The sequence below is a fragment of the Euphorbia lathyris genome, chromosome 1 (genome assembly GCF_963576675.1).
Source record: "Euphorbia lathyris chromosome 1, ddEupLath1.1, whole genome shotgun sequence".
NCBI lineage: Eukaryota > Viridiplantae > Streptophyta > Magnoliopsida > Malpighiales > Euphorbiaceae > Euphorbia > Euphorbia lathyris.
In genome coordinates this window covers 42,788,525-42,801,125 of record NC_088910.1, presented here as the reverse complement: position 1 = coordinate 42,801,125, position 12,601 = coordinate 42,788,525, and the positions used below count along the sequence as shown (strand labels likewise).

Sequence of the window (12,601 nt, the reverse complement as noted above, 5' to 3'; positions counted from 1 at the left end):
AGTCGACATCATCTGAAGCTGAGCAAAATGAAACAGCCAACATATGTTTCATGGCAGATGATGGAGCTGACCAATCTCAGTCTGAGCAAGCTGACCTCTCTGGAGATTCTGAGCAGGAGGAAAACAACAATGAGGTAACATCCTTACTTTTACTTAGAAACGAAATGGTAAATGCCCTGAGTGACCTATATACACTAACTAAGAAGTGTAACAAAAAGATTAAGGCACTCGGCAGACGATGTGACGAGATTGAAGAGGTCAAGTTGAGTGACCTCCGATATCTCCTCCAGGACAACTCTGATTTACATACCAACATGCAAATCTTACATAAATTTGTCACGGAGATTCAAACTGAGTCAAAGAAACTTAGAAAGGATGTCACAACCTTACAGAACCAAATAAAAGGTTCAACTAAGAATAAACCCCATGCTGAGTACTCAGGTACTGGTCAGCATAAATAGTTTACTCAATGTAGCTGTTGTGGGAAGAAAGGACACACAAAAGCTGTGTGCTGGCATAACAAACAGACTATCCAATGTGACTTCTGTGGTAAGAAAGGTCATACTACAAAAGTATGCTGGCATGCTCAGCACAACAATACTGACCACACTCAACAACGACTTAAAGGGTAACTATGTATGGCTTTTGTGGTAAAAGTGGCCATACTACAAATGTATGTCGTCACAAGTTAAAATATGACTTTGCACCTGTCTACACTAACAAGAAAGGACCCAAAAAGAATTGGGTACCTAAAAACGAATAGTTTAAAATGCAGGTCAGCTTGACATGCTTGGAGAAATCAAAACTTTGGTATATAGACAGCGCATGTTCAAGACACATGACAGGTGATGAAACTCAGTTCATCACACTAGAGCTTAAACGAGGTGGAAGCGTAAGCTTTGGAGACAACAAGAAGGGTAAGATAGTCGGCTCAGGTACTATCGGAGGTAACCCAACCATTGAGTCTGTCTCCTTAGTTAAAGGTCTCAAATACAATCTGCTGAGTGTAGCTCAGCTTTGCAAGAGCGGCAGAAAGGTTGTATTTGATGATACTAAGTGTCAAATACTCGAGGGAAATACAAATGAATTGATTTTAACTGCCCATCGTGTAGAAAATGTATACATGTTGAACTTAGAAAAACAGTTTTCTAAAAACATATGCTTAGTGTCTAAAGAGGACAACTCCTGGCTATGGCATAGAAGACTTGGGCATGTCAGCATGGACCTTCTTGCCAAATTAGCTAGAAAGCAATTAGTTGAGGGATTACCCAAATTAAAGTTTGAAAAAGATCAATTGTGTAAAGCTTGTCAGCAAGGAAAACAAACTAAAAAGTCATTTCATAGCAAAAATATTGTCTCAACCAAAAGACCATTGGAATTACTATACTTGGATCTTTTCGGACCTATCCAGCCACTCAGCTTGGGAGGAAAGAAATTTTCCTTGGTTATTGTAGATGATTTCTCTCGGTACACTTGGATCATCTTGCTGAGTAGCAAGGATGAAACTTTTAAGATGTTTACCACATTGATTAAAAAGCTTGAAAATGACAAAGACCTAAGAGTAGCTCACATTAGAAGCGACAATGGTGGAGAATTCAAAAACCAACAGTTTGATGAATTTTGTGAAACCAGTGGTATTGACCACAATTTCTCCGCTCCTAGAACACCTCAACAAAATGGGGTTGTTGAAAGGAAAAATAGAACTATTGTCGAAATAGCTAGGACAATGTTGAGTGAAAATAGGCTTCCAAAGTACTTCTGGGGTGAAGATGTTCACACGGCATGTGTTAAGCCCAAAATATACCTAACATATCATTAACATTTACATCATTTTTATTACGAATTTGTGTTATTTATATCTGTTTAGATTACTTTTACTTTCGAATATCTTTCTTTCTTGCAAGGTACTTGAATATTTGGTAAAATCCAAATAGGAACGAAAAAGGATCTAAAACAGAAGAAAAACCCTTCAAAAGGAGTCAAAGACGACGTAAATCGAAAGCACCAAGTCGAAGACACGAACGAAAGCGAAGAACAAAGGAAACCTGCCGGGCCGCGACAGAGGATCCCAGACCCGCGGCCGCGACACGCGCGGTACAACCAATTCTCCCCTTCGTCCGTCGCTCAGCTCAGTGCTACGTCATTCACGGCCGCGGATTACTATCCTCGGTAAGTGCAGAAATTCACCAAGAGCATTTAACACATGCTGAAAATCCAAGAAACGCGTTCGTTCAAGTGGATAAAGACGTCCTTTCACAACGGACACGACTCTTAACCAACGGATACATCACTTCAAACACAACCCTTCAACATCTATAAATACAGAGTTGATGTTAAGAAAAAGTGTAATGAAATGTTATAATATAGATATAGAAATCAGAGCGTAGAACTTATGTCGAAGTTCTAAGTAAAAACATTTCGAGAGTTAGAAATTAGATTCTGTACAAAACAAGATGAGGTACACATATTGTTTATAGTTTAATTACAACTCAGTAGTGTTTAGACATTGTTCCATTTTTAGTTTGCATCATGGTAGTGGCCGACCGAATCCCTATTACGAAGTTACAGCGAGAAGATTGAGTAAAGTGTTCGCCCCCGAGCCTGACAACCTCCTAGGAAACCCAAGGAAGCGGAACCGATCAAGCCCTTCACTTGCACGCCCTCGAAGAACTCGATGCTCCTTATTCTCTGTAAACTTGTATCAATTTACATTTCATCTAATAAAGTCCGTTCTATTCGACAAATCGTTATGCAGCACTTATGGTAACCAATCCAATATAAGTGAGGCTGGTGTTTTCATTAATATGCACTTGAATTCAAAATCATTACAAGGAAACTTTGTTGAACACTTAGGCAAATTATCATCTCGAAAGAGTGTTAATTTGAGTAAGGGCAACTATCCCGAAAGGGTTTTGTCGCGTTCAAAGCCAATTAATTAGAGGTTCCGTCATTTATTTCATCATCATAATAATACAAAGTTTAAGTTGTTTTCTTTGCTTAATGCAAATGAACAAATTCATTCCTTTTTCTAATAAGTTCTAAATGTTCCTGTTTTGTAAAATTCATCCTTAAAATCAGAAGATCTTTCTAACAATCGATTTATTCTAAATATATAATCTTATTCCAGCATTTTCAAATACTCAAAGTTTTCAAATTCAATCAAATAAATTTCCTAAATTCAATTAATCCAATTTTCACTTTTTATTTACATTTTATAAATCTAACAAGTTCGAAATTAAAGATTCAAAAATAAGTTTTTCGTTAAAAAACGTATCTCTGTGGGATCGATATTTTTATTACTACAAGCGAAACCGTGCACTTGCGGAAATCGCTCAACAAGTTTTTGGCGCCGTTGCCGGGGATACGCCAAAATTTTTGACAAAATTTTTATTTTTCGCATTTTATTTTCGAATCTAGGTTTATACATTATTTTTATACAACTTTTATATTTTATTTATTTTCAGTTTTATAACATATTTGCTTTCAATTTTGTTTTGAAGGTAGTTTGGCTCGTGTTATAATTTCAAGTTGATGCGCAGTTCACGAAATTCGGGCACGCCACCAGATCCTTTTGATCCAGAAATTGAAAGAACACTTAAGAAAAACAACAAAAACAAAGACAAAACACCCTTAAAAACAAAAGTAGACCAGCCAGAAATTATGGCCGATCCACCGACACTTATGGATTACGCTAGGCCAGGAATGGCCGGTGTAACTAATAGTGTAGTTAGACCCCGTATAAACGCAAATCAATTTGAAATTAAGCCTGCTTTGCTTAATATGTTGCAAAACAACGTAACGTTTTACGGATTGCCTAACGAAAACCCTAATGCACATTTGACAAATTTCTTAGAAATTTGTGACACTTTTAAAATTACTGATGTAACAGCCGAAGCAATCAAACTTCGCCTCTTTCCTTTCACTTTGAAGGATAAGGCAAAAATTTGGTTAACTTCTATGCCTGCTGCAACATTTGAAACTTGGGACCAATTAGCCCAAGCATTTTTACAAAAATATTTTCCCTTAGCAAAAACCGCAAGAGTCATCAAAGAGTTGACATCTTTCACACAAAATGATAATGAAACTCTTTATGAAGCTTGGGAACGTTTTAAAGAACTTCAACGTTTATGCCCACACCACCAATTGCCAGATGCACTTTTAATGTAGACATTCTATAATGGATTAAATCCTACGACTAGAGGTTCATTAGATGCTATGTCTGGAGGGTTATTTATGAAAAAGACATCCGCCCAAGCAAGAGAACTTTTGGAGGAAATGGCAATCAACAGCAGTATGTGGCCCGCAGAGCGTGGACATATACCAACGGCGAAACCATCATCCTCATGTACATCATCGGTTAAAGGTGTAATGAATCTTGATCCTGTAGCAATGTTACAAGCCCAATTTTCTACCTTATCGCACAAAATTGATAAATTTATGGCACCATGCGATCCTAATGATCCGATCCAGAGAGACATTGACTACGAAGGTATGAATGAGATAGAACAGGTAAATTTTGTCCAATGACAAAACCAAACTACTAATCCTTATTCTAATACTTATAATCCTGGATGGAGAAATCATCCTAACTTTAACTGGAAAGATGGTAATAATAATAATAATGCAAATGTTAATCAATATCGTATAAATAATTATCAAAATCAAACAAGAGATATGATTAGCACTTTATCTTCAAAAATCGACAAATTTATAGATGCTATGAATGGAAAGGTAAGTAATCAAGACGATGGTTTTAAACGGATCGAAAATAAATTCGATCAGCTTATCAAAAACCAATCATCTAGCATCCATAATTTGGAGGTTCAAATTGGACAACTTGCTAAATCAATTCCATCCCGCAAAGAGGGAAGTCTTCCCAGCCAAACGGAAGAAAATCCGAAAGAGCATGTTAAGGCTATCACTCTTCGATCGGGGAAAAACTACTTAGGTCCAGAAATGCCCAGAAATTCAACTTTACCTGGAAATGATTTACCAAAACCCAAAGAAGATACGTTAAAACAAAAAGATACGCCAATTGACTCTAATCCAAAACCTTTTGTACCAAAGCCACCTTTTCCACACAGGGTCCGAAATAAGGACCATGATAAACAACTTTTATCATTTTTAGACAAACTTAAAAATTTGCATATAAATTTAACATTCATGGATGCAATTACGCAAATTCCTAATTATGGAAAATTCTTGAAAGATTTAATTTCAAAAAAGATTAGTTGGGAAGGAATTTCATCCATTTCACTTTATGAAGAATGTAGTTCGATAGTATCAAGCAAATTACCTACTAAACTCAAAGATCCCGGATGCTTTACCATTCCGTGTACATTGGGAAATATGGAATTCCCAAGTTGTCTTTGTGATTTAGGAGCTAGTATAAACTTGATGCCATTGTCTATTGTGATTTAGAAGAAGACATCAAGCGTACCAATATGGTTTTGCAATTAGCGGATCAATCCACTAAAAGACCATATGGTATAATTGAAGACGTTTTGGTAAAAGTTGACAAATTTATTTTTCCTACTGATTTTGTTATCTTAGATTTTGCTTATGATGCTAATTGTCCGCTAATCTTTGGTAGACCATTCATGAACACGGGACGTGCTCTAGTTGATGTGTCGGAAGGAAAAGTACTTTTACGAATAGGTGACGATAAGATCGAGTTCGATATGAATCAAGCGATGAAATATCCTATGGAGGATTTCGCTTGTATGAAGCTTGATTTAATTGAAGAATGTGTTAATGACATTGTTCAAAGAGAAGAAATAATAGAACCTGTAATGGACGAAGAATTAGAAGATAAGGATCCAGAGCCTTTGATTCGAGAAGATGGACCAGTTCCGCCTTCAGTAATAGTTCCACCTAAATTAGAACTTAAAGAACTACCAAACCATCTGAGATACACTTTCCTAGGCGGAAGTGACACTCTACCTATAATCATCTCTAACAAATTAACAGAAAATCAAGAAGAAAAATTGAAAACAGTTGTTAGAAATAGAATAGGAAGTATGGGATGGCAGATTTCAGATTTAAAAGGGATTAATCCTAGTATTGTAATGCATAGGATTCACTTAGAAGAAGATAAGCCACCTAAAGCTGATAGACAAAGACGTTTAAATCCGAACATGAAAGAAGTAGTCAAAAATGAGATTACTAAACTTTTAGACAATGGAAGCATTTATCCTATTTCGGATAGTGAATGGGTTAGTCCAATCCATTGTGTACCCAAAAAGGGAGGTATAACTGTAGTAAGGAATGATGAAGGTGAATTAATACCTACGCGAACCACCACCGGTTGGAGGGTTTGTATAGATTATAGGAACCTAAATAAGGCAACTAGGAAAGATCATTTTCCTTTACCTTTCATCGATCAAATGATCGAAAGGATAGCCGGTCATGCATTTTATTGTTTTCGCGATGGTTATTCCGGATTCTTTCAAATATATATTTACCCGGATGACCAAGATAAAACAACCTTCACATGTTCTTATGGAACATTTGCATATAGAAGAATGCCTTTTGGTTTATGTAATGCACCAGCAACTTTTCAACGTTGCATGACTGCAATTTTTAATGATTTCATCGAAGATATCATGGAAGTATTTATGGATGATTTTTCAGTTTATGGAGATTCTTTTGATGCATGTTTAAAAAACTTAGATAGAGTTCTTTCTAGATGCGAAGAAACGAATTTGGTATTAAATTGGGAAAAATGTCATTTCATGGTCGATGAAGGAATTGTTTTAGGTCATAAAATATCTGAAAAGGGATTAGAAGTGGATAGAGCAAAAACTTCAGTAATAGAAAAATTACCCCCACCAACAACTGTCAAGGGAGTAAGATCTTTTCTAGGACATGCAGGTTTTTACAGAAGATTTATAAAAAACTTTTCTATGATTTCCAAACCACTTACTAATTTACTTATGAAGGATTCAACCTTCGACTTTAATGAAGATTGTATTAAAGCTTTTGAAACATTGAAAACAGCCTTAGTCAGTGCGCCTATAATTGATAAACCCGATTGGGATTTGCCTTTTGAAATCATGTGTGATGCAAGTGACCTAGCAGTAGGATGTGTTTTAGGTCAAAGAAGGATAAAAAATTACATGTTATTTATTATGCAAGTCATACATTGTCCGGTGCACAGTTAAATTACACAACAACAGAAAAAGAGATGTTAGCCATAGTATTTGCATGTGATAAGTTTAGGTCATACTTATTAGGATCTAAAGTTATTATTTATACAGATCATGCAGCTTTACGTTATCTGTTTGCTAAGAAAGATGCAAAACCGCGTCTGATTAGATGGGTTTTGTTGTTACAAGAATTTGATATAGAAATTAGAGACAAAAAGGGAGTAGAAAACCTTGTCGCCGATCATCTATCAAGACTAGAAGATGAAAACGGTCCTATAGGTGAAACTGTCGGTATACGAGATGATTTCCCCGATGAACATCTCTATCAAGTAGAAAGTATCATGTCACTATGGTATGCAGATTTTGCTAATTGTCTTGCAACCGATATTGTTCCGGAAGGATTATCTCCCCAACAGAGGAAGAAATTTTTCTTCGATATTAAACAATATTTTTGGGAAGATCCCTTTCTATTTAAATCATATGGTGACGGGATAATTAGGAGATGTGTTGGAGAAAATGAATATGAATCTATAATAACAGAATGTCATTCCAGCTTATATGGAGGACATAATGGAGTTAATAAAACGGTAGCTAAAATATTAGAATGTGGTTTCTTTTGGCCTACAATGTTTAAGGACGTTGGTTCCTTTATTACTCGTTGTGATAAATGCCAAAGAACGGGAAATTTAGGAAGGAAAGATGAGATGCCCCTCACAAACGTGTTGGAAGTTGAAATCTTCGACATGTGGGGAATTGATTTCATGGGACCTTTTCCGCCTTCCAATGGTAAAACTTACATATTAGTAGCCGTTGATTATGTTTCGAAGTGGGTTGAAGCAATTGCAACCCCTACGAATGATTCTAAAGTAGTTATTACTTTTCTTGACGATATATTTTGTAGATTCGGTTGTCCTAGGTACGTTGTTAGTGATGGCGGTACCCATTTCATAAATCGGAATTTCGATATGCTTATGAAAAAATATGGAGTACGCCACCGCGTGTCAACGCCATACCATCCTCAGTCGAATGGTCAGGCGGAGATCTCAAATAGAGAACTCAAATGGATTCTAGCGAAAACTGTTTCGTCATCGAGAAAAGATTGGTCACAAAAACTCAATCATGCGCTATGGGCATACCGTACTGCATTTAAATCACCAATAGGAATGACTCCGTACCGTTTGGTGTATGGAAAGCATGTCATTTACCAGTTGAATTAGAACATAAAGCCTATTGGGCTATTAGAAAACTTAATTTTGATTTACAACAAGCAGGAAAGAAACGTTTGCTCGATTTAAATGAGTTAGATGAGTTACGTCATCTAGCGTATGAAAATGCGAGGAGTTATAAAGAAAAAGTGAAAAAATGGCACGATGCCAAGATTAAAGTCAAACACTTTAATGTTGGAGATAAGGTGCTGTTATTCAATTCACGGCTTCGTATATTTCTGGGAAAACTTAAGTCTAGATGGGAAGGACCGTATTTAGTCGTCAAAACATTCGACTATGGTTCTTTGGAACTTGAGGAAACTAATGGTAAGCGTTTCAAAGTTAACGGTAATCGATGTAAAATCTATTACGAAAATATTTCCGAAATAGGAACTAGTTTCGTAACAAGATTTCCTAACATTTAAATCATTTCATTTTTCTTTTATTATTTTTATTTTTATTTTTATTTTTGTTTTGTTTTAGATTATATCATTTTAGAATTTTAGATATAGAAATATATATTCGAGTCATGATTAATTTTTAGGAATTTCATAAAAATTGGAAAATTCAGTGATTCTCAGTTGAGAATTTCAGATTCTCAGTTGAGAATTCACATATATGAAATTCTTAATGAGGTAGAAATATTTCTGGACTTATAGAGAATTTCAAATTCTCAGTTGAGAATTTAGGCATGGCTAGAAGTCAGGAAAATTTCTAGACTTGTAGAGGATTTCAGATTCTCAGTTGAGAATTCTGATTGAAAATTGAAGGGAAAAATTTCTGAACTTACCGAGGATGAGGATTCTCGGTAGAGGATCAGGAGTTTAGAGTTTTGACAACTGATTTTCGCAGGAAAATCAGCGTGTCGCGACCGCGGGTCAGAATCCTCGGTTGCGACACGGGGGAAATTTTGCCCAGATTGAACCTTTTCTCAGCAGTTGTAACTATTCAGAATGAAACACTAAGTTTTTCTCATTTCTAAAAGGTTTGTTTCATGCCTTTTTACTTCGAAACAACACCTCTTTTCGTCATAGGATCTTATATATAGGTACTAGAGGTCCAGTTTTCTGTCACTTTCTTTTTCATCTCTATCAGAACTATCTCTGATTTTCTTACCATTCATAAAATCCAAACACTAAGTTCAGAACTTTTCTTCCTTACTCTTTCCAAAAATCATGGCTTCCTCAAACACTTCATCTAAGAAAGTTATTGCTTCACGCAATAAACATGTGGATATATCAAAGCGTTATGGATGTAACTTTCCCATCTTCAATCACGATGAGGGAAGGCGCTTCTTGAGGCTCCGATACACATTCTTTGTCGGAATGCTATACATGGATGACTTTCTTAACGATCAGTTGGGAATTAAAGATGATATGAGTCGCTACATGGAGCGATTAGGATGGACCAGATTTGTTGATATGAAGTTTCCTATAATTGGAGACTGGATATTAGAGTTCTTCTGTACAGTGCGTTTTGTTAACAAACGTCGTGTGCGTCTCAGTTTTCGTCGGGATGGCAAAACTTTCACTTTTGGATATCCTGAATTGCATGCTTGGTTTGGTTTTCCTTTGAAGGATGCTACCAAACGCCATCATAGAAGAGATATGACGTCCACTGATATTTGGCGAATGCTCACCGGAATCTGGCCTTTCCACCCAAAACTTGCCTATAATAAGTCTTTCTATTCCAACTCTATACTATATTTGCATAAGTTTCTGAGTCACAGCCTGTTCGGTCGCACGTTCAGTAGTGTCGTCCAAGAATCTGATCTTTATGTCCTTGGCGATATATTTCAAGGCAATGTGGTTGATTCTTCAAAAATTCTGATGGAGGGTCTTGTTGCCGCATCTAGATCCAAGGCTAAGAAGGTTGGGTTTGGGAATATTATATGCGGAATAATTCTAGGGACCAAGGGCACTGTTTCTGTTCCTTGGAGTGATGCTGAATCTTTCCCTATGCTTGACTATGAATTTTTAGAATTTGAAGGTCTAGTCAAGCGAGTTTTTCGATCCGGACCAAATTTTCTTTCTGCATCCGAACGACAAGCCTTCGTGCAGTTGAAAATTGAACGATATAGGGCTAAGAAAATCCCGATTGAAGGGGACGAATTTTTAGCATAGCTTGTGTTTTGTTTGTTTGTAAATATATGTTAATAAATAAAAATTTCTCTTTTGCATTATACTTTGTTTTTTATTATATGGTTACATTTTAATTTCATAAATTTAGACCAATGAATCAATTAAATGCAAACTTAATCATTTCATTAACTAATTAATTGATTAATAATTAAATTTCAAGTTCCTAACATAAGATTCATTTAACTTAACTTAATGAATGCACATAAATGTTTCAATTAATTTTAGTTCCAACCCTTTCATATTTCTAATTTTAACATTCATTAATTAAAGCATTTTCATTTATTTTTTTTTAATAAGGATAAACCTTTGGTTTTCCTTATCATTTAATGATTTTCATTTATGTTTTAAGTACAGATTTCATTTTTCAAGAAGTTCAGGATATAATTTGTCAAGAAAATGCACGAAATGAAGTAAATAAGCTGAATTTGGGTAGCCACGAGGTGATCCGCGACCGCGGATGCGCTTCCACGGTAACATCAGAAAAATTCCAGAAAATTTCAGACACAAGATTCGCTGCCCAGCGCGATTCGCGGCCGCGAATGTTGGATTCTCGGTAACTTCAGATTTTTCTTCTTAAATTTCAGAGGATATGTTGGTTGAAAAACGCGATCCGCGACCGCGGATATACATCCACGACCGCGACACGCGTAATTCAGGCACTCCAGGTCCGGTTTTCGACCTATTTTTCCATTCTTCCTATACCTTTTCCTTTTCTATTTAATCTATACCTATTCTTCTTCCTATTCATCCTCTATTTACACCTTTTCCTATTCAACCTCTAACTATATTAATTACTCTTCCTATTTCAACTCTACCTATTCCAATTCCTATTCCTACTCTAACTATTTACCTTGTTATTCAAACCCTATATATACCTATTACCTACACAAACCTTACATCACCTCCAAATTTAACCAATCACCTACTCTTACCCCTTCCCAATACCTTACTTTTACTCTTCCCAATTTCATCATTACCCTTTTCAATCACCTACACCTTTCAACCTCAAGAATCCACAACACTTATACTTCATCTTCAACCTCAAGCTTTTCTCTCTTTTCATCTTTTTCATCTTTTTCTCTAAACCCTAACATTCATAACACATAAACACCATAACCATGCCTAGAGCAAAGCGTGTTGGACACAAGCCGGCTGTCACTGAGGCTAATCGCCTTAGGGTTAGTTGCGGGGCTTATTTCGACATTCATTCTGAAGAAGAAGTTGGACGTTTCAAGCACTTTTCAAACGCCAATCGTAAGTTCGTGGATATGCAGTTTCTTGACTTCGATTCGGTAAGGAAGTTGAACTTCACTACACAAATTACTGCTTTTATTGAAACTTTGGGATGGGAAACTTTTGCTTCTATGCGTTTTCCACATATTCAAGAGTATGTGGTTGAGTTTTTTATTACTTTGACGATGAACAAAAAGAGGACTGAAATTTCTTTTCGGAATAAGGGTATTATCTATACAGTTGATTATGAGGCTATGGGTAACATGTTTGGTTTCCCTACTAGTGACTTTTATGATAAGCCTCGGGATTTTGATAATAACTCTTTTTGGCAAACTCTGTCTGACCAAACTTCTTTTGATTCTAAGAACACTTCGAGCAAGTTAATTAAGGATAATTGTGTGTTCTTCTTTCACAAGTATTTGAGCTTTTCACTTTTTGGTCGTGTTGAGAGTTCCAAGATTCAAGTCCGGGATTTGTTTGTCTGGGATTGTTTGTTCAAGGGTTTGCGGGTGGATAGCATTGGAATGCTTTTTGATAATTTGTATCGTGCTTCGAGGGCTCATACCACTCAAGTCCCTCTCGGTAATTTGATCACCGCTATTGTTTTGGGGGCACGGGATGAATTGGCTACTTTTGATATGTCCACCTACCATGGATATGTTCCGGTTTTGGACATTGGGGCACTTGAGCGGGCTCATTTGTTGGTTTCTGCGGCTCCTCCTGTTTTTATTTCGTATGCTACCCGTATTGCACATCTTCGTGGCACTATGGGTGGAGGTGCTTCTAGTTCTCATAATGTAGGTACCGATGAAGAAGGAGCGGAGGACGGTGGCGACGCTGCACCACAAGCCCAAGCAACACAAGATAATGATCC

The 12,601-nt window shown here is 36.4% G+C and overlaps 1 non-coding gene across 1 annotated transcript; it reads right to left on the bottom strand.

The window, feature by feature from the left end:
- Positions 1-4,038: 4,038 nt before the first annotated feature.
- LOC136215996 (small nucleolar RNA R71) lies at positions 4,039-4,145 on the bottom strand. Its single transcript, XR_010682995.1, has one exon. It is a non-coding gene; the product is annotated as a small nucleolar RNA R71 (small nucleolar RNA).
- Between the last annotated feature and the right edge of the window lie 8,456 nt (positions 4,146-12,601).